General features: G+C 34.9%; 1 long non-coding RNA gene across 1 annotated transcript in view; it reads right to left on the minus strand.

Moving 5' to 3' along the window:
• Nucleotides 1–1,534: 1,534 nt before the first annotated feature.
• The window catches only part of LOC107670659 (uncharacterized), a 19,366-nt gene continuing 1,590 nt past the window's right edge, over nucleotides 1,535–19,310 (minus strand). Inside the window, exons 2-3 of the long non-coding RNA XR_001632109.1 lie at nucleotides 17,282–17,284; nucleotides 1,535–1,614 (exon numbers count right to left, since the gene is read on the minus strand). This is a non-coding gene — a long non-coding RNA (uncharacterized LOC107670659). The remainder of the gene's footprint in view (nucleotides 1,615–17,281; nucleotides 17,285–19,310) is intronic.

Raw genomic sequence — 19,310 nt, forward strand, 5'->3', positions numbered from 1 at the left:
GAGAGGGGAGTTATGGGTAAAGCTTTGATCCTGTGCAGAGAGAAGCATGTAGGCTGACACACAAAAATCCAGACCTTCTCGCACATCCATTTCCACCAGTGTTGTAAATGGGCTCTGAAAAAGTAATGTGAGAGGTATGGGCATATCCCAACACTCGAGACGTATATCTAGTAATCCACAGAATGGTCTAGGGATTTTATCCGTCTTCCATTACCAGAAAAAAAATCAATCAAAAAGACGAAGGAAAAAAAATAGTCAACATGATATCACCAGTTCATAAGTTGATATAATCCTTGAAAGCATTAGTCCTTGATAATGGTTGTTAATTTACAGGGTAGGATTAGAAATAAACATGGAGTTAGGGTGAGTCCGAAGGGTCAAGATTGGGCTGGTTAACACTGCTCCATTGAGTGCTGCATTGGTGATATATTTTGGTATAGGCCAACCTGGAAGTTAGCATTCCTTGACAAAAACCCAATAGGATTTTTCCATTGGCTTTTCGAATGTTGCAGAAAATAATCTTTGTGACCAATGTGTCCAAAAGTTTATGATTCTAGCACGTTTTTCTCGTTATGATAATCTTCACAAATCAACACAACTTTTATGGATTTTGCAGCCTAAAAGCAATCACAAAAATAAAAAGGTAAAGCAATCGGAAATCGGAACAATAAAAAAGCTATAAAAAGCTGTATACTATAACTGAACTTCAATGTCACTGTCACTAAGCTTCTGACAACTCTTTTAGTTTTTATTTAAAAAAAAATCCTAATAGTTTGAAAGAGGGATATGAACTGAATAATGAACCGAATAAGGCTGTGAAAGTCAACTAGTAATTAGCTGAGTTTACCTGTTTGAAGTTGATGTTGATGTATGTCATGCTACTTTTTATTTATTTATTTTTCTCCACAGTCTATTATTGTGATATTATTAGCATTCCAAAGATTATATTAGCATGTGAACTAAGAATGTTACGTTAGCAAATTGTATTATGGTTTAAAAAGTGTTTTTTTAATATACATTTTATTATTATTTTATTTATTTATTATTTTTTTTGCGTATTTACAAAGGTTTTAACACAAGCTAGTCAGGGGTTCGTTCCATATGTAGCGTAGAACTCGCTGCCATATTAAGATGCATCGTTGGAGAATTTATATGTCATGATGGTGTGGTCATGATGGGTTCCCCAAACCATAGTAACTTTGTCACACATGCATCATTTTAATGTTTGTACTGAATGTTAGCTTGCTTATTTTATTTAAGAGCATGATCTATTTAAAGGTTAAACTTTCAAGAAAAGATTCCGATGCTGTTTTCGAATGTTGGTTGGCACTGTATGGTTTCGGGAAACACCAAATCGTTAATCTATGTTGCTATGTTGCTATTATCAGAACTTGTAAACATTGTTGGCTATCAGTGTTTTAAGGAAACAAACACCAGGGCATTAAAAAAAGGTTTAGCTTAGGCTAAAAGGTTTTGCTAAAATGCTAAAATTTGGGTTTTGTGAGATAAGCCTCAACAGACTGTGCCCTGAAAATTACCTATAGAAATTCATGAAAGTCACATTGTTATTTGCACACAGACTTGAGGGAAGCCAGAAGCATTGTCAGAAAAAAACTGAGGTAAACTACCTCCCTGCATTGTGACTGACAGGATTCAATGAACATTTTCTTCCCAAACTTTCGTTTAGAACTCTGTTAGTATGATTTCAACAGGAAATCCATTGGCAGCTGTAAAAATGGTCCATCTGTAATGAGTAGATCATAACCCGGTCTCTAGACTAGCATTTAATAAGCAATTTATTTGAAGCAAAGCATTAAACCAGAACTGATCGCCTTTCAAATAAGACGCCAAACCCCCATGTCGCAGCCTCCAACTGAACCAGCACTAATCGCCGCAGTTGGAACTCTTCCTCCATATGTTATCATGGATAAAGATATTGATCCCCACCTCATGCTGTCAATGTGTCACTTCTAATCAGTCATCCAAGGCCAAGTTTTCACAAGTGTCAGTTTGAATTCGAAGCCGAGCACCTCATTTTCCATCTCCTGGCCTTAGGGTGGAGATAGTCACTGGCCATGGGACTGTTTTCAATCTTGAAAAACAAAGCAAAGCATGAAAATTACTTTTACAACCCTTATGAGATGGCCTTCAAATCTTGAATGTAGGGTAAATTAAACGACTGGGGCATGTTTACTGTTTAGCGAGGAGAGGAAATGACTTTTCTTAGAGAGTTAGGTTGCGGCCATGTTGTCGTGAGGTTTTCATAAGGGCACAGGGCTTTATATGTCAACATTTTAATGAAATCGTACAGTACGAATTCTCAAGCTTGCCATCTCATTTATTTCAGTGCTTTGTTCCAATACAGAGGCATTCAAATCTGATTGACAACGAACCTTATTAACAATTTTACTTGCGATTAAAACCTTAAGCAGCTGCCACCTACGGTGCTTATTTTAATACTAAATGATCAGTTTCAGCTGAAGAGATTTATTTCCTGGGTGAAGAGGTCGTTTAGCTGTGGAGTTGTTACATTCCCAACAAGGTGGTCATAATGAAAGCTAATAAATTAAGAGCTTCTCTTACTCTCGACTCAAGCATACACTGAATGCAAATGTTCACATTAATCATTTGAGTCTGAATAGAGACTGATAATGGGGTAACAGGGAAAAGAGATGTTAGATAGTCTCTCTATACTTACACTGTCTGAGGATTACACACCGTATGAGTGTGTGGGTGTTCATTTTGGGTTATGCGTCATTAGGAATTGAATGGACAATGCCTTTTAAATTGTAATTCAGTTCCGGATGTTAAATTGAATTTGAACTGATGTAGCAAACAGGCTTTTATTTGAATTTTAACTTAATAAGAATTCAAATGGAATGAAATACAAATAAATCATATATAATACATAGAATTATATAATTATACATACAATTATATATAACTTTTCAAGAATAATTACTCATAAACATGAAATAATACATGTAATAATACAGTATACACATCATAAAACATATTTTAAATGTCAATATATTTCCCATTGGTATGTATTCATATTACATTCTTCTTTTAATACATTAATAGATCATTTAAAGTATTTACATTTTATTAATTTAAATTAATAAAATAATTAATTTAGCACACACTTTTCAAAATGAGCCAAACACAAGAAAGAAGTTGGCAAGAGGGAAACCTAATAAGAAGCAAACTGCAATTCATCCTGCACCTTAATTTAAATTCAGATGATGATTAGCTACAGCAAAGGAAAAGGGTATAATTTTCATAATGCTTTCAATCTAGTTTACGCTGTTATGATGCACTTCAATTATGCCCACCTGGCCTTACGAGGGGTTATTAGAGCACATCATGTAGGTCATTACCATTCCTCCCATGGCTGAAATCACGGACAGTAAGGGTGTAAATAAACAACAGGCCATCACTCAGTCTGTCTAATTGCTGCCGACAGCCGTAACAGGCTGCAGATGCCATGGGGACAAAATGAATATGATTTGAACTGAGATCAGAAATGTTTTTATCCCTGGTGAAAAAGAAGTACATTTTTAGCATACTTTTAAATGAGTACTGTAGTATTATTTTATGTAAATACTATACTTTACAATTATACCTAAATGCAAACTGAATGTAATGTTTCCAGACACTTACTTGTATGGTAACAGCAATTACTTGAAAATGTATGGAATTTAATGTATATTTAATGCAATTAGCTGAACTTTAGAGTGTTGTTTGACCCATGGCTTTATATATATACACTTTATCTCACAGAGTATGACGCAGCCTGCAGAAGTGACATGCATGGTTGTTGTCACCACTAGAATTACCTACTGTAGCCAAAGCAAAATAAACTAATGTAACCTCTTCCAAGGCCCATATTTGCAAAATAGAGACTTCTGGGAATCCATACTCTGGTCTCAAGAGACCAAGTCAATCATTGCCAAGAAGGCTCAGAGCAGTATACTTTAAGTTCTGGAGGACATACTGAGTACTAGAATATTATACATTTTCTGAATTAAATCTAGGGTGTACTCATTTCTGCAATCCTTCACTTAAACAAAATTGGCTAATTTACTTATCTTACAGAAAATATTGGCATATATTTTGTTGTTTTTATTAAGTATATGTTTACTATGTTTCAATGTGGCCATCTTTCCATTAATTATATTAGTGATCATTAAGAAAATACATCTTTTATATTTATTCAGAGGGGGTGTACTCATTTATGCTGTGCACTGTGTATATACATATATATATATATATATATATATATATACTACTATAACTACTATATATTTACATATACATAATTACTTCTATTGTTTTTCTTCTATTGAAATATGAATGAATGCATGGTTAAAGTTTACAGTCGAATGCACTGACAAGCATTTATGATCATCTAAATTATACTTTAATGTCTTTTTTTATATTATGAATCTAAATATATTTGTAATTACACATTCCTAATGATGAAGTTGCAATTCAGTACATTTAAAATATATTAATTTTAAATATAATATTGAATAACATAATATTGATACAATTATAATCGAGTATCAGCTGTTTTGACTCTCATTCTGAAGCCCATTCAAATTCAACATTTGTAATTTTATTATTTATTTGTTTGTTTGTTTATTGGTTACATTTTATTTTAGGATGCCCTTGTTAGAGTGTAATTATACAATTGAATACCGAGTAATAGTAATTAACAACATGTACTTACTTTAGGGTTAGAAGTAGGGTTTGATTTAGGGTTAGTTGCTTATAATAATGCATAATTTACTATTATTACTATAGAGGGTACAGGTGTAATATGTAACAAATGATAAATGTCAAGTAATGAATGCTGGGTAAGTAACTTACAAGGTAAGACCAAAAACGTGTACTATTTAACAACATTAAATAGATTAAATGTGTGTCCTTTTGTTGCATACAAAATTAAAGAGAAACTGCTGATTCAGTTTTGTCATTTAATATTAATACTAATATTATTAATTTATCATTTATAAAAGTTTAAATTTATACTTCATTTCATTGCAGATTAGTTTCTGTTATATGTTTAAACAGACACTTACAATGTCTACTGTAAAGTTAGGAAAGTTGTATATGAATTAGGCTTACTTGTGATTTCACCATTGTAAGTTAAAGTCATGTAAATAAAGGTAACAAATAGAGCTTTTCATGAGTTGCTTAATATAAATAGACAATTCTTTTAATTAGAATGTGTTAAGATTAGTTCACTCAAGGGATTTTTTAAATATAAAAATGCAGTGTAAAATGGTTGCCTTCATATCTTTTCAAGTTCTACCGACACCTCCACCAAGGTGTCCTTGTTACAGTGTAATTATACATTTAAGTACTGCTAAAATCGCGTTTGGTCTCGTACTGTATCGCGTACCTTGTCAGTGTCGTGCGCTTTGTTTGGCCATTTGTTGTGATAAACAGGAAAGTGTGCACCAATGCTGATGTTGTTAACATTAATCATCTGAGAATAAGTATAACATATATATAAGTATAACAGTATAACAAAGTATAACAATAATAATAATTTGAACGGTTTGATGTGATATGAGCTAACCGATCTTTAGATTTAATCACCATTGGTAGCGAGATTTATGGTAATGCTTTTTTCCTCAGTTGGTCAGAACAAACGTGGCAGACTTGTTACTTACTTGTTCAGATGGCAATATACGGTGAAAATTCTTATTTGGGTCATATTCCAAGACGTAGACTAGAATCTGTGATTGCGAAGTACAGTAAATATCCACACCGGTGCGGTGATTGACTGCCACACATACTCTTCAGAACATTAGAGTCATCCGCGCTGGAGCCGAGCCGGAGCACAACCCACGCAAGCTACATAATTCCGCGCACTGCTGCAATTGCAGGTTTTCAAACAGAGATGGCGGCAAAGAGGCAAAACTTACAGACTGCAGCTTTAAGCAATTACATGTGCTTATGGATAGGATTTGGGTCACCTTAAAATAAAGTGTTTTTTTTTTCTTATAAGAGTAACAGCACACCCCTCCTCAACAAGCTTAATTATTTGAGGTGTCACTCAAGTAAGTGACAAAAAAATGTTGAACACTTTTAGAGTGTTTTTGAAAATGTGCAGAGCAAAGCTTTAAAAGTCTTTACACTTTTCAGGGCAAATCGACCTTTACTTATAGAATGCTTTGCTTATAGCTGTATTTGCACATTAAGCGGGGATAGAAGAAAGTATTTTAAGACTGACATAATTGCATTGGCTTTAAACAGGCTTGTGCCATCCAAATGTCCTCTTCAGTGGAGTCTACTTGGATGTGGGAGACGTCAAGCTGCAATGGGAACATAGTTCAATAAAGATAATGAAACTGAGCCGTTTTAATTTGCAGTTATCTCAAAGGGAAGTGATGCGTAAATCACGTGTTCCAGGCGTGAAGGAGAAATTCAATGCATTATAAAGATAAACGGTGGTGCAGAAGCTTTTAATTTTACTGTGTAATGTGAAGCACAGCTTTCTAGTTTGGCATATACATATGAAATTCTGGAAAACATGGATTTGGGCATGTAGATGGACAATTTAACATAAATTAGCTTTTCCTTTTAACCTAATTTGGTCCCAGTCTGAAGCAGAATTTTCAAATTCAAGTTGATATTTGCTGAAAATCTGTCCAAATCCCAGCTTGATCTTAGTATTGATAGGTAATTGTAACATTTAAACATACATTTTTTTGTTTGTATACAGGTATATGCTGAAATTTGCAAAACGGGTGTACTGAGAGAATTTAAAATGTATGTATTATTTATGTATGCATATACATGGTGACCGTGATTTCACCAAGTACAACATGTTGCTGGATCAACATCCTTGTTGATCCTGGAACAACATTCCTATCAACCAATCAGAATTGAGGGATAACTTTTCAGAAAATATCTGTTTTAGGCTTACAAACAGGGTTTGGTGCTTCTACACCCTTGTTAATCAGCTATCATTTCACACTGTTTTAATAATAAATTATGGGTAGGGTTAGGTTTAGGGGTAGGGATTGGGTTAAGTCTATATTGTTGGACAGTTATGTTGATCCAGGATCAACAAAAGATGTTGATCCAGGAACATGTCTTACTTGGCAAAATCACGGCGACCGCATATACATATGTATATAAATATTAATATCTGTGTATTAATCTGTGTAAATAAATACTTTTCCATATTTTTTTTTCTACGTCTTGAAGGCTTAAATCATGAATACAATTCAACCTGTAAAACAAAAAGAAATAAGAGTCTGTTTATTCTAAGGCACACTTCTACAGCATTACTATTCTAGCTCTTACGCTGATTATTCTCGATCTCATTTCACAGCTCTTCTGGGCTCTTTTCCACAGTGTGACAGTCATACACACTGTTCCATGAATATCTTTATCACGTCTGATTGGGTGAAGTCTGTGTGATTTAGTGCTAGGAGAAAATAAATAGGAGCCAGTTCCATATAAAACTCACACACAAGCCGTTGTGATGCTGACATTACAACCATTCCACTTCAGCTTTCTTTGTCTCATCGCTTGCAGAGACGACAATAACGATTTGTCACCAAAGATAATTATTCTTTAATGTGTTAAAGAAAGCAAACACAGATATTGACTGGTGTTATAAGAAGTGCAGTGCAAGCCAGGGAAGAACCAAATTTAATTACAGAGGACAACATGTGACTGCATGCAAAACACACCACTCTACTGTTTTAAAACTCAATTTTCTTTTAAATGAAATCAAATAAATCAATCAGCTTTGCGCTGCAGCTAAAGGCGGTAATACACTGAATGATTAAGCAATACAAGTTGGGATTGCACATTTCCATATCAGTATTCATAACAAAGGCTAAGTGATTTTTAATTTAGAATAATCTGACTGTTAATAAAAGGTGCACAGATAAAAATCATGTCTGAATTTGGCACATTTGTGTTTGCATTTTCAATATGTTTTTTTTTTTTTTTTTTTTTTACAGAACCCTCTGGAATACCTGAATCTTATTGGTCAGATGCAGCATTTTCTTGTCAGATGTAATATTGCTTCCATGCAGGAAACCAATTACCTTAGCCTACCTACAGTAGTTTCATGTCATTTTTGCGCTTTTTTACTCTCACACAATAAAACCGCATCAGGGGTTACTTTGTGTTAATAATCAGGTCACAAAATGTACACTGAAAGACCCCATGAAATCAAGCTTTGTGCCTTTTATGATGCATTCCATCTGTACTCAGAAGTCTGAAATTCTGACTTCCCAGTAGGAAGTTTAAATTCAAATGGCCCCTCATGTTGGAGTTCCAACTCATAAACTCAGAGGAACCACAACAAACCTTCAGACTTCAGAATTCTAAATAGCTGCTAGGCACATCAGCAGTAGGTGTAAGTAGCAATATATTGTTTATTAGCACTTCTGTTTGTATGTGTCTCAATAAAGTCAGTGGTGCACATAGTGCTTTCCAGTCTATCTGTGGACATGATACTTGGCATTGTCTGTGCAAAATACTTTCCATCTTGGTTTTCCGAATTGTGTACTGGAACTCGGGTGTGACAAACTATATGGACTACACTCTTAAAAATAAAGGTGCTTCACGATGCCATAGAATAACCTTTTTGTCTAAATGGTTCCATAAAGAACCTTTAACATCTGAAGAACCTTTCTGTTTCACAAAAGGTTCTTTGTGGCGAAAGAAGGTTCTTCAGATTATATAAAGGTAAGAAAGAGATGGTTCTTTAAAGAACCTTTGACTGAATGGTTCTTTGTGGAAGCAAAAATGGTTCTTCTATGGCATCGCTTGAAGAACCTTTTGAAGCACCTTTATTTTTAAGAGTGTAATATGGTGGTGTACTTCTTAAATCTCTGTTACACAATGTTGTCTCAGTGTACCAAACCTTTTTTTTTTCTTCTCAATCTAACAAGGACATGATGCATATAAGATGGCAATAACTGGTCAAAACTGAAGGAAATAATTTTGAATAAACTAATACATTTTTAGCCTGCCTGTCTTTTTAAATTTGTTTTCTAGCATTGTGAACCATGTGGAGGATGCACATTTCCAGTCCAAAAAAGCATTTTCTTGATTTTTTCGTCCATTAAAAATACAGTATAATTCACATTTGTTAGTAAGTAAACATTATCTGTTAATGTTAGAAGGAACTGCATTTGTTGCCTCGAAGCTAATAAGAAATAGCTAATAAGCGGTCCATATTATGTAATAAAAGTGATTAAAAAAGTGCAAATAATGCACTTTCATAATGCATGCAAAGAATACATATATAGGCTGTACAAAGGTATTTTTTATTTTATGTTAATTTTTAACATTTATAATTTTTAGGATGGCAAATAAACCTTTAGTATATGTGACCCTGGACCACAAAACCAGTCTTAAGTCGCTGGGGTATATTTGTAGCAATAGCCAAAAATACATTGTATGGGTTAAAATGATTGATTTTTCTTTTATGCCAAAAATCATTAGGATATTAAGTAAAGATCATGTTCCATGAAGATATTTTGTAAATGTCCTACTGTAAATATATTAAAACTTAATTTTTGATTAGCAATATGCATTGCTAAGAACTTCATTTGGACAACTTTAAAGGCGATTTTCTCAATATTTAGATTTTTTTGCACCCTCAGATTCCAGATTTTCAAATAGTTGTATCTCGGCCAAATATTGTCCTATCCTAACAAACCATACATCAATAGAAAGCTTATTTATTCAGCATTCGTGTTATGTATAAATCTCAATTTCACTAGACACTATTAGTTGTTGAATTAAAAAGATATTTCACACCCCAAGTCCTGAAATGTGACACCTCAATTTCCTACACAGGCCATAAAACGCCACTTGATGACGGCAGAGGACAATTTAATTCAACCTTGAAGCCATACTTAATATTTCAAAGCGGCGCTCAAATGTCCAAAAACTTTCACACTTACGTATTGCACTTAAAATTTCATGTTCCATATACCTATTATTTGCTTCACCTGTCAAAGGCCAGCAAAAAGGAATACAAATAAATGTTTAATTTATTTATCCACTCTCAGTTGTCATAGGCCAGTAATGAATTTTAATGCAGGTTATCAACTCTAGAAGCAAACAGTTTCACAGTTGCAATAAAAGACTTTCTTTGGCAATTTGCTGTCTGCTGTTCACATTGTTATTCAAATGGAAATTAACTAAATCCAAGGTGCACAGTTTACCTCTGATCTAGAAAGACACTGTGTGTTTGACTGTAAGCCGGGTTGCTATTTCACAAGATTTTTAGGAAACTATAATCTTCTCTATATATATTATTACTCTTAATTGACCCAGATGAAGCATTAACCAGCATCAAGTCTGTCATACATGCAGAAATGTGTTTTAATCCATATCCAGCAGTAAGAGTTCTATTTTAGCTCCTCTGTACAGTATTCAACATTCACATCACTGTATAATATTGCTTTTTTCCCACTGGTTTGATTTGATGTTGGCAGGCTTTTGTGCTGTGATCAAGAAGAAAGCTTTTGTCTTTATCTGGTCTTTTGAATATTAATTCTCTTCTTAGAGTGAGCGGTCAAAGTGCTCTCCTCATCATCAGCTTGGGCTGTAGTCTGAAAAATCACAGACTGAAGACACTAAGAGGTCAAGTACAGATAAAAATGAAACTGATGAGGGACTGAATGAAGCGTTTCTTGTGGACACTGTGAAATCATCTATGTCTAATCAACTCCAGTGTTTAATTTCTATGAAGTTAAATTCAGCTGCATTTAGCTGTAGGAGGTCATTAAACATGGGCGATTTTCTCAAAGGTTCAGCAGAATATCTGCTTAATGTGTTATTTTGCACCTCGTAGCACCTTAAAACAAAATGAGATCAACTAATCATCCACGCATATTACACAGAAGATTTTATGTGAACCCAATGCAATATAAAAGGGCTTCTTCTACAGTATTAAAGGCACAAAACAAAATATATTTTTAATTTTCTCTGAGAGAAAGTAACTGACAGTAATTATTGTTCTTGGTGCTCTTTTCCTTAGAATATCTGTGCATGCTGGCTATACTAACATTGCAGCAAAGAACATGTACAACACTGTTGAGTCTGATGTCTGCTATGGTATTAACAAACCTCAAATGCTTCAACTTTACTTTGGATGTGTTTTAAAGGGGTCCTATTATGCTCTTTTACAAAGTCTTGATTTTGTTTTGGGGGTGTACTAGAACATGCTCTCATGCTTGGTGGTTCGCATAATTTTTTTCGTAAAATATGTGGTTTTCACATAATTTACATTATTAAAATACCTTTCTCCCCAGCCTGGCACAAACGGCTTGATTAGTTCTGGCTTTGATGAAGGTCCGCCTTCCGAAAAACAAAATGTGTTGTGATTGGTTAGCTGTCCCAGTGCGTTGTGATTGGCGAACAGCTTAGATGGTGTTTCAGTACTGCCCCGACCCTTGCTCCGTCTTTCAACGAAAGCTTTTGGCGAATCCGGCAATGTACTCCCTCATGTTGTGGAAGCTGTCCTCAGTAAAATGTGCAGCACACAATAGCAAATTGGGGTTATAATGCTCAGGAACAGAGTTAAAAAATAAATTGCAACCACTGTTTCCTGACATCATACCCTTTCGGAAGCCGAAACAAAGACGTTTGGGCACGGAAGTGAAAAAAAAACAGCGTTTCAGGCGGTCGCACACCGGACGAGAAGCGCAGCGTTGCGTTGCGTCGCGCCACGTCTTTAAAATTCGAATACATTATTTTCTATGAGTGTAGGCACACCGGCATGCCCAAACATACACACTACAAACTGACTAAAATTAAAAAAGTGAAAAAGCATAATAGTACCCCTTTAATTTACGTCTTTTAGTTTGTCAAGAGATTTAAAGCACCATTTTTTTGAAGAGTGTGTATGTGCGTAAGTGTTCCAGTAAGTAACAACGAGCCGATGACAGAATCTGGAAAAAAGTAGAATAACTGAAGGAAAAAAAAAGAGAATAAGATGTCCTTAATTTATAGCAAAAATCGGGCATTAATTCAATTTTAAATGGATTAATTGAAAGAAGTTCTTACTCTATCAGCTGTGTGACATTGCTAATCAACATGGTTGAAATAAATAAATATGTACATATATATATACATAATGCTGACACAAATTCAAAAGAACATTTAGGTTGTTCATTGGTGAAATGTCTGTGAAGGTTTGCAGGTAAAAAGGTCCAGTGTATTTTGTCAATACTGTAGTGATGTATGAAGCACAGCTCACACAGAAGTTCAAACCAAGCAGTTTTCTGCTGGTCGCAAATGTACACCACCGATTTGAACTGGTGTGAAATCTGCATGGGGAAATCCCTCATCCACTGTGTGGATTCTGAATAAGTGGATTTCACTCGCAAAAACTCACTAAACAATGGTAATGTAAATGCATGTTTAGATGCAGAGCATACATGATCAAGTTGATGCACAATACATTCCAAAAGGTGGCAAATGCTGAAAGGCTATCATTTGAATCAGATTCAATTGGGTTACCACTTTGTTGCAAGCCTCACTACTGCAAAATTTGCAATAAATTAATAAAATGTACCAATATAAAAATTTCAGCCATATTCTTCTGTATAATCATTTTAATTTGTGCTATTTTTTAGCCTACTAGCACCAGTGCGTGTACATTTGCGAACAGAAGAAAACTGCTTGGTTTGAACTAAATAAATGATTAAATAAATAAACATGCAGCCCTGAGGCAGGTGGAAGTCAATGCAAACTATTCAGTCTCTCACCTTCCTACACCCCACTTTCTCATTTCTCTTTCCGTCACAGAAAGATTTTCCAGAAAAAGCTCCAAAGTGCTCGGAGCTGAAGAAGAGACTTATACAACAAGATAATCGCACTTCTTTACAAGAGATTAGATAGTATCGCTTTGCAGTATTCTTCTCGTGATTTGTGTACGAAGCTGGAAAAAGAAGGGGACTGATTATCTTTGTTTTGCAGCAGCAACATTGCTGGTCATATAATTAGAGTAATTACTCCAGCGCTATCACGCTAACTGAATCCCACTCCACCCTCATCCACTCACTGCTATTGTGAGCACAATAGCACTCTGATCGCCATAGTAACAAAATGTACTAAACCAACAACAATAACCTGGCATGCTATGAGGTCAATAATAAATCAAACAAGAACAAAAACACACTCATTCTGAGATGTACTGATTGAACTTCATATGACAAAGTTTTTTGGTTTTTTTCTTCCATGAGTATGTTAATGTTTTTTCTTCGTCTAGCAATGAAATGTGCCACTCAGTAAAAGCTCTATTCTGCATATTGTATTTAATTCTAAAACGGAATTCCATCTTTTACATGTTTGCATACTTTTCATTTACATTGAATGCATGTAGTTGCTTTTAATAAGGGCGAGTCAAAGTGATAATTATAGTGATAAAGTGATAATCTTTGCGAGTGAAAGAGCTGGGTTCAACAATTAATTTGGGTGACACTAACCGGTCACATTTGCACAGATTCTATATTCCTCAACATGAATCAAATGCACAGGGAATTTCAAACACTGAACTTTATGCAAAGCTGTAAAAAAGAGATTATATATTAAACAATCCAAATAAAAGTTATAATCTTATCTCACGTTATTTACCAATGTTTTGCTGCTGACCTTTGATTACATTCCGCTATGCAAAATACATTACTTAAATGTGACATTTAATATGTTTTTGCAGTGCTGAAATTACAATCTTAAACCTCCTTCTTTTACTGCAATGTGATCTTATTCATTTCCCTATGTTATTCACATTAAATTTGCTTCTATATTTACTCACATTTGCACAGAATGTGCAATAATGTTCAATAAAACATACAATATTCGAGTACTTACAGCATCTAAAATGTAAATTATTTAAATATGAACTTTACAGACAAACAAATGTGTATGAATAATTTACTCTATATTTAATTAATGCGATTAAACAGTTGATTTGAGTGAGTTTATGATAAATGAGATTGTATTTTCAGTTGCAGTTATTTAATGCAGTTGGCTCATTTATTTAATTTGTTAAAAAGCTAAATTTGCCGTCTCAAGAAGCGTTAAGTCAAAGCAGCTTCACAGTGTCAAATAGGTACTCATTAATGCCTTATACTGCATGACCATATTTTAGATCCCTTAATCCTAACAATCCCTAAACATAACAACTATCTTACTAACTATTAATAAGCAGCAAATTAGGAGATTATTGAGGCAAAAGTCGTACGTAGCTAATAGTTAGTTCATAGTGAGAAGTTATTTACTTTTTTTAAACAAATGTTTTAGAGATATGAGAGGGATTAGTGAATCAAAAATATCTATATAATGGTATGCTTTAACAAAAATTACTGTCAAATTTTTCTTCAAGTTTCATTTTTTATATTGTTGAAAGGTGGGTTATGTTTAGGTTATGTGGTAGGGTTAAGGGATCAAAAATATACCTATAAAACAGTATATTAATGATATAAAGGATTTGTATAGTTTATTTAGCTGAAAACAAATAATTATGTTTATATTTTCAAAGCTGTCAGTACATCGATATTGTACGTGCTACCCAATGTGTGAATGTTACGTACAAATACCTACTGTATATATAAACAATGAGACCAGGCTAGTTTCTGAGAGCTGAGCATCTGAAATATATTGCACTATAGCACAAATATTCTTGTTTTGCTTTTGTGCATTACATTTGGCCAATACAACTCATTTACCAATTCTGACCAAAATTGAATCCACTATTTACAAAAATATTCCACTCCACTGCAAATCGCTAAATTCTTCATTCAGAAGATTCTGGCAGTGGCTTTTAGTGACGACATGATGTCAAACCTAGTTGCCAGTGTGCTATTTTGAATGTGAATGCAATCACAAATGAGATTTGAGCACTAATGGCATAGCAAATGAGTTTAGAACATCAATAAATAATGACAAATTTAACATTTTGACTGAACTGTCCTTTTAAAGTTGGCATGAAATCTTTATTCTCAATCCATGTTATAGATCATATTGTGAACAATTTGTTTGTGCATGTTTCATTTAAAAAAAAAAAAAAGTCATAACTGGTCATGTATGCAGGACCAATACTTTAGTCACTTAAAACCGACGTTCATTCGCCTCCCATTTTTGAGCAAAATGCCCATATTTCAAAATCCAATCATCAACCGATGAACAGAAACAAGTTCTCGCCCTATATATTTTTTTCTTTTTTGACAATCTGTTAGACTTAAATTTGTCACAATGCGGCAGAAAAGATCTGCATTTCATCGCAACTCTAAAAGCACAAAGAACAGCTCTTTTTTTCATATTTCAGGAGTTGGTGGTCACTCTCCCATAATTAATAGCGGCATGCTGAGCCATTGGCTGAACAGACAGATCGACTTCTTAGTCAATACATGTAGTTATTCCTGTTCCAGTGAAGACTTGAACAACGAGGTCATCAAAGAGCTCTGCATAATCACTACCAGAGTGACTCAAGCGTCACATGTGAGGTTGAGATCTGTGCTAGAGGTTCAAACTCATTGATCCAGTTTCCAGTAGCTCTGACCTTTAGGGAGATGTAAAGCTTCATCTCAGACACGTGGGCTGGGTGGGAATGTGCAGCCGAGACTGTAAAACAGAACTGTTCTGTCTGTCTCGAATGGCTGAACTGCAGCCTGTGAAGCCCACGGTGAGAATTTATTCGTTTAAGCGAGAAAGATATAAGGGAGAGGACGCAACATGTGCTGAAAGCAGAAACAAGGCCGTTTGAACGTTACAGTCAGAATCCCCAAACCACCCAAGACTGTGAAGACTGACTTTTGTGTTAAAGGAATAATGGTTGCTGAAGGGACGAATGGAATACATATATGAAGAAGAAAACTATTTGTATTGAAGTCGATATACTGTGGATTGGTTTGCATTGAAGAAACAATACTGAATATTGAATGTTTCCTTGACCACAATTTACCATTCACAGCTGTGGTTATCTTCAGTTCGTCATCTAAAAATTATTATTGCTGCATAAAGAGGTGCAAAAATAAAACACTGAACACTTTGGTATAGGGACCAATTCTCACTATTAACTAAGTCCTTATTAGCATGACTGTTAATAACATATTGGCTGTTAGTACTTATAAAGTATATATTCTGCATGACCATATTCTACATCCCTAATCCTACCCAATAACTTAACAACTACCTTACTACCTATTAAAGGGGTCATATGATGTTGCTAAAAAGAACATTATTTTGTGTATTTGGTGTAATGAAATGTTTATGCGGTTTAAGTTTTAAAAAACACATTATTTTCCACATACTGTACATTATTGTTTCTCCTCTATGCCCCGCCTTTCTGAGACGCGTCGATTTTTACAAAGCTCATCGGTCTGAAAAGCGAGGTGTGCTCTGATTGGCCAGCTATCCAGTGCTTTGTGATTGGCCGAATATCTCAAGCGTGTGACGGAAATGTTACGCCCCTTACCATACTGTGATGCCCTGTTGATGTCACCGGAGCGACGTGACAAAAACATTAAAACCCATTATAAACGAGGCATTTGTCGCATCCAGTGGGGACATAATTATGGATTATAATGACTTATACTGTCTTTTTACGCATTGCATCGCGCCACGTAAACATAAAACCATGTCTGCATTTGTGATCGGAGAAATGACAAACAACAAGCGCTGCTCTACACTGCTCAAAACTCGCGTTTGAATCATCAGTGGCAAATTCTTTAAATATGAAAACCTACTTACAGTATGTGAGTCAGAACAGCCGGCATTGTAGTCTACTCTTCCAGGATCAGGAAACAGTCCTCCGTAAAATGTGCTGCACACATCTGAATATTTGGGTTGAACTGCTCTGGAACAGTGTTGTCAATACAACCTAACCACTGATTTCTAGTTGTGTTCAAAAGGCATAGCTAATGGTTTGTTAATAGCGAGAATTAGGCCTTAAAATAAAGTCTGATGAGTAGTTATGCCCTAAAATCTTTATGTAAGATTTTAAACATAAGTAAAAAAAAATACAAATAAAAATAAAAAATACTTTTATACAAAATACAAAGTACATCGTATACAAAAACGGATATGGTAATGTTCTGTTATTATTACTAATAAGTAATAAACAAAAGACGGATCATTAAAAACAATTCTGATCATTTACAATTTAAGTATACATGATGGCTTTCAAATATAATATTAAATAGCTATAATTAGATAATAATTGTACCTTAAGAAATTGAAAATAAAAATCAAACTAAATTGCAACTAAATTAAAACAAACAAACTAAAAAGTAGACAATTACATGTCCCTGCAGGGTTCAGTTCCTACAAGAATAATGATGTTTGATAAAATTATAATATTATTTGATTTAGATAATTATTTGATGTAATAATTTATCTAATTGAAAATCTGTGATTGTTTTATTTCACGCACACACACACAGACACACACATATATATATATATATATATATATATATATATATATACCACTCACAAAAAGTTAGGGATATTCGACAGGTGAAATTTATGGAAAATGGAAAAAGTACATGCTACAGTGATATTATATCATGAAAGAAGGCCATTTAAGTAGGAGCATTCAATGGTAATTTATTCATCTCAAACTATTTATTGAAACAAAAGCTATCAACAGTGGTAGGTATACCACAACAAAAAAAGTCAATGTCTCAATAACTTATCATGTGTCACTGAGCATCAATTACAGCTTGACAACGACATCTCATGCTGTACAATAGTCGACTTTCTGTTGACTTACTTATGCTGAGGAATAGCATTCCAATCTTCTTGAAGGGCTGCCCTCAGGTCATTGAGGTTCTGGGGTGCAGGGTTATGACCCTCTACACAACGACTCTATGGGACTCTATGGGATTCAGGTCTGGAGGAAGTGCGGGCCACTCAATTTGAAGTACCCCAGCCTCCAGCAGCCGTTCCCTGATGATGCGACCTCAATGAGCTGGGGCATTGTCGTCCATGAAGATGAAATCAGGCCTGTGTTGAGGCACAATGACTGGATTAATGATGTTATTCAGGTAGTATTGGCTTGTCACAGTACCATTCACAAGGTGTAGGGCAGTTCTGTATTGATTAGACACACCTGTCCAGACTGTGACACCAGACAACAGTGGCTGATGCATAGAATTCTCCTTGACGTCTCCAACAGCATTGGCGGCCATCATTTCTGCTTAATGTGAATCGACTTTCATCAGAGAACAGCACTGAGGCCCACTGGTTCCTCGTCTAGCACAAATGCTCCCTGACGATGACGCTTGTGCCTGGTGGTGTGGTCAGGAACTCTTGCAGGTCATCTAGCATGCAGACCATGCTGATGTAAGCGGTTTCGAATGGTCTGATGTGACACTCGGGTGCCTCTCATTTCCCTTAAACGTGCCTGGAGTTGAGTTGCATTCATAATCCGGTTCCACAGGGCACTGTTCACAATGAAACGGTCATCAGCATGGTATGTGGCCAAAGGATGTCCACTTCTATGCCTTTCTGTGACTCTTCCAGTCTCTCTGTCTCTGTTGCAACCTGCTGATGACACTCTGTGACACTTTAAGCTCAGTGGCAACTTCCCTCTGAGAACATCCCATTTGAAGCCTCGCAATGGCCAGGTACTGTTGATAAATTGTTAGGTGTCGTCTTGGTCTCATGATGTCAAAATGTGAGCAGCATGGTCAAAGAGGACTGTTTAAATACAAATTGTCATTGAACCAGAACATTTAGTGGTTAATTCATGGATCAGACACTTGTTGTGATTTTTGCGGTTAATCACCTTGTTAGAGAACAGCATGCTATGCAAAAAGTACTGAAACATTTAACAGTTGTACATGTGCATTTAAAAGTTTAGAGAAGGTCAAATTAATTTCACCTGTAAAGGTTATAGTGCATCTTAGGTGCATACTGAAATTTCACCCGGAAGTCGATTATCCCTAACTTTTTGTGAGTAGTATATATATATATATATATATATATGGTAACACTTTAGAATAGGGAACACTTATTCACTATTAACTACGAATTTTCCCTCAATAAATTCCTAATTTGCTGCTTATTAAAAGTTAGTAAGGTAGTTGTTAAGTTTAGGTAGTGGGTAGGATTAGGGATGTAGAATAAGGTCATGTAGAATAAGGCATTAATATGTGCTTAATTACTACTAATAAATGGCTAATATTCTAGTAATATGCATGCTAATAAGCAACTAGTTAAGAGACCCTAAAATAAAGTGTTACCATATATATATATATATATATACATATATATATGAGTCACGACCGGCTCAAGATCGGAAG

The sequence above is a fragment of the Sinocyclocheilus anshuiensis genome, unplaced genomic scaffold (genome assembly GCF_001515605.1).
Source record: "Sinocyclocheilus anshuiensis isolate Anshui unplaced genomic scaffold, SAMN03320099.WGS_v1.1 scaffold513, whole genome shotgun sequence".
Taxonomy (NCBI): domain Eukaryota; kingdom Metazoa; phylum Chordata; class Actinopteri; order Cypriniformes; family Cyprinidae; genus Sinocyclocheilus; species Sinocyclocheilus anshuiensis.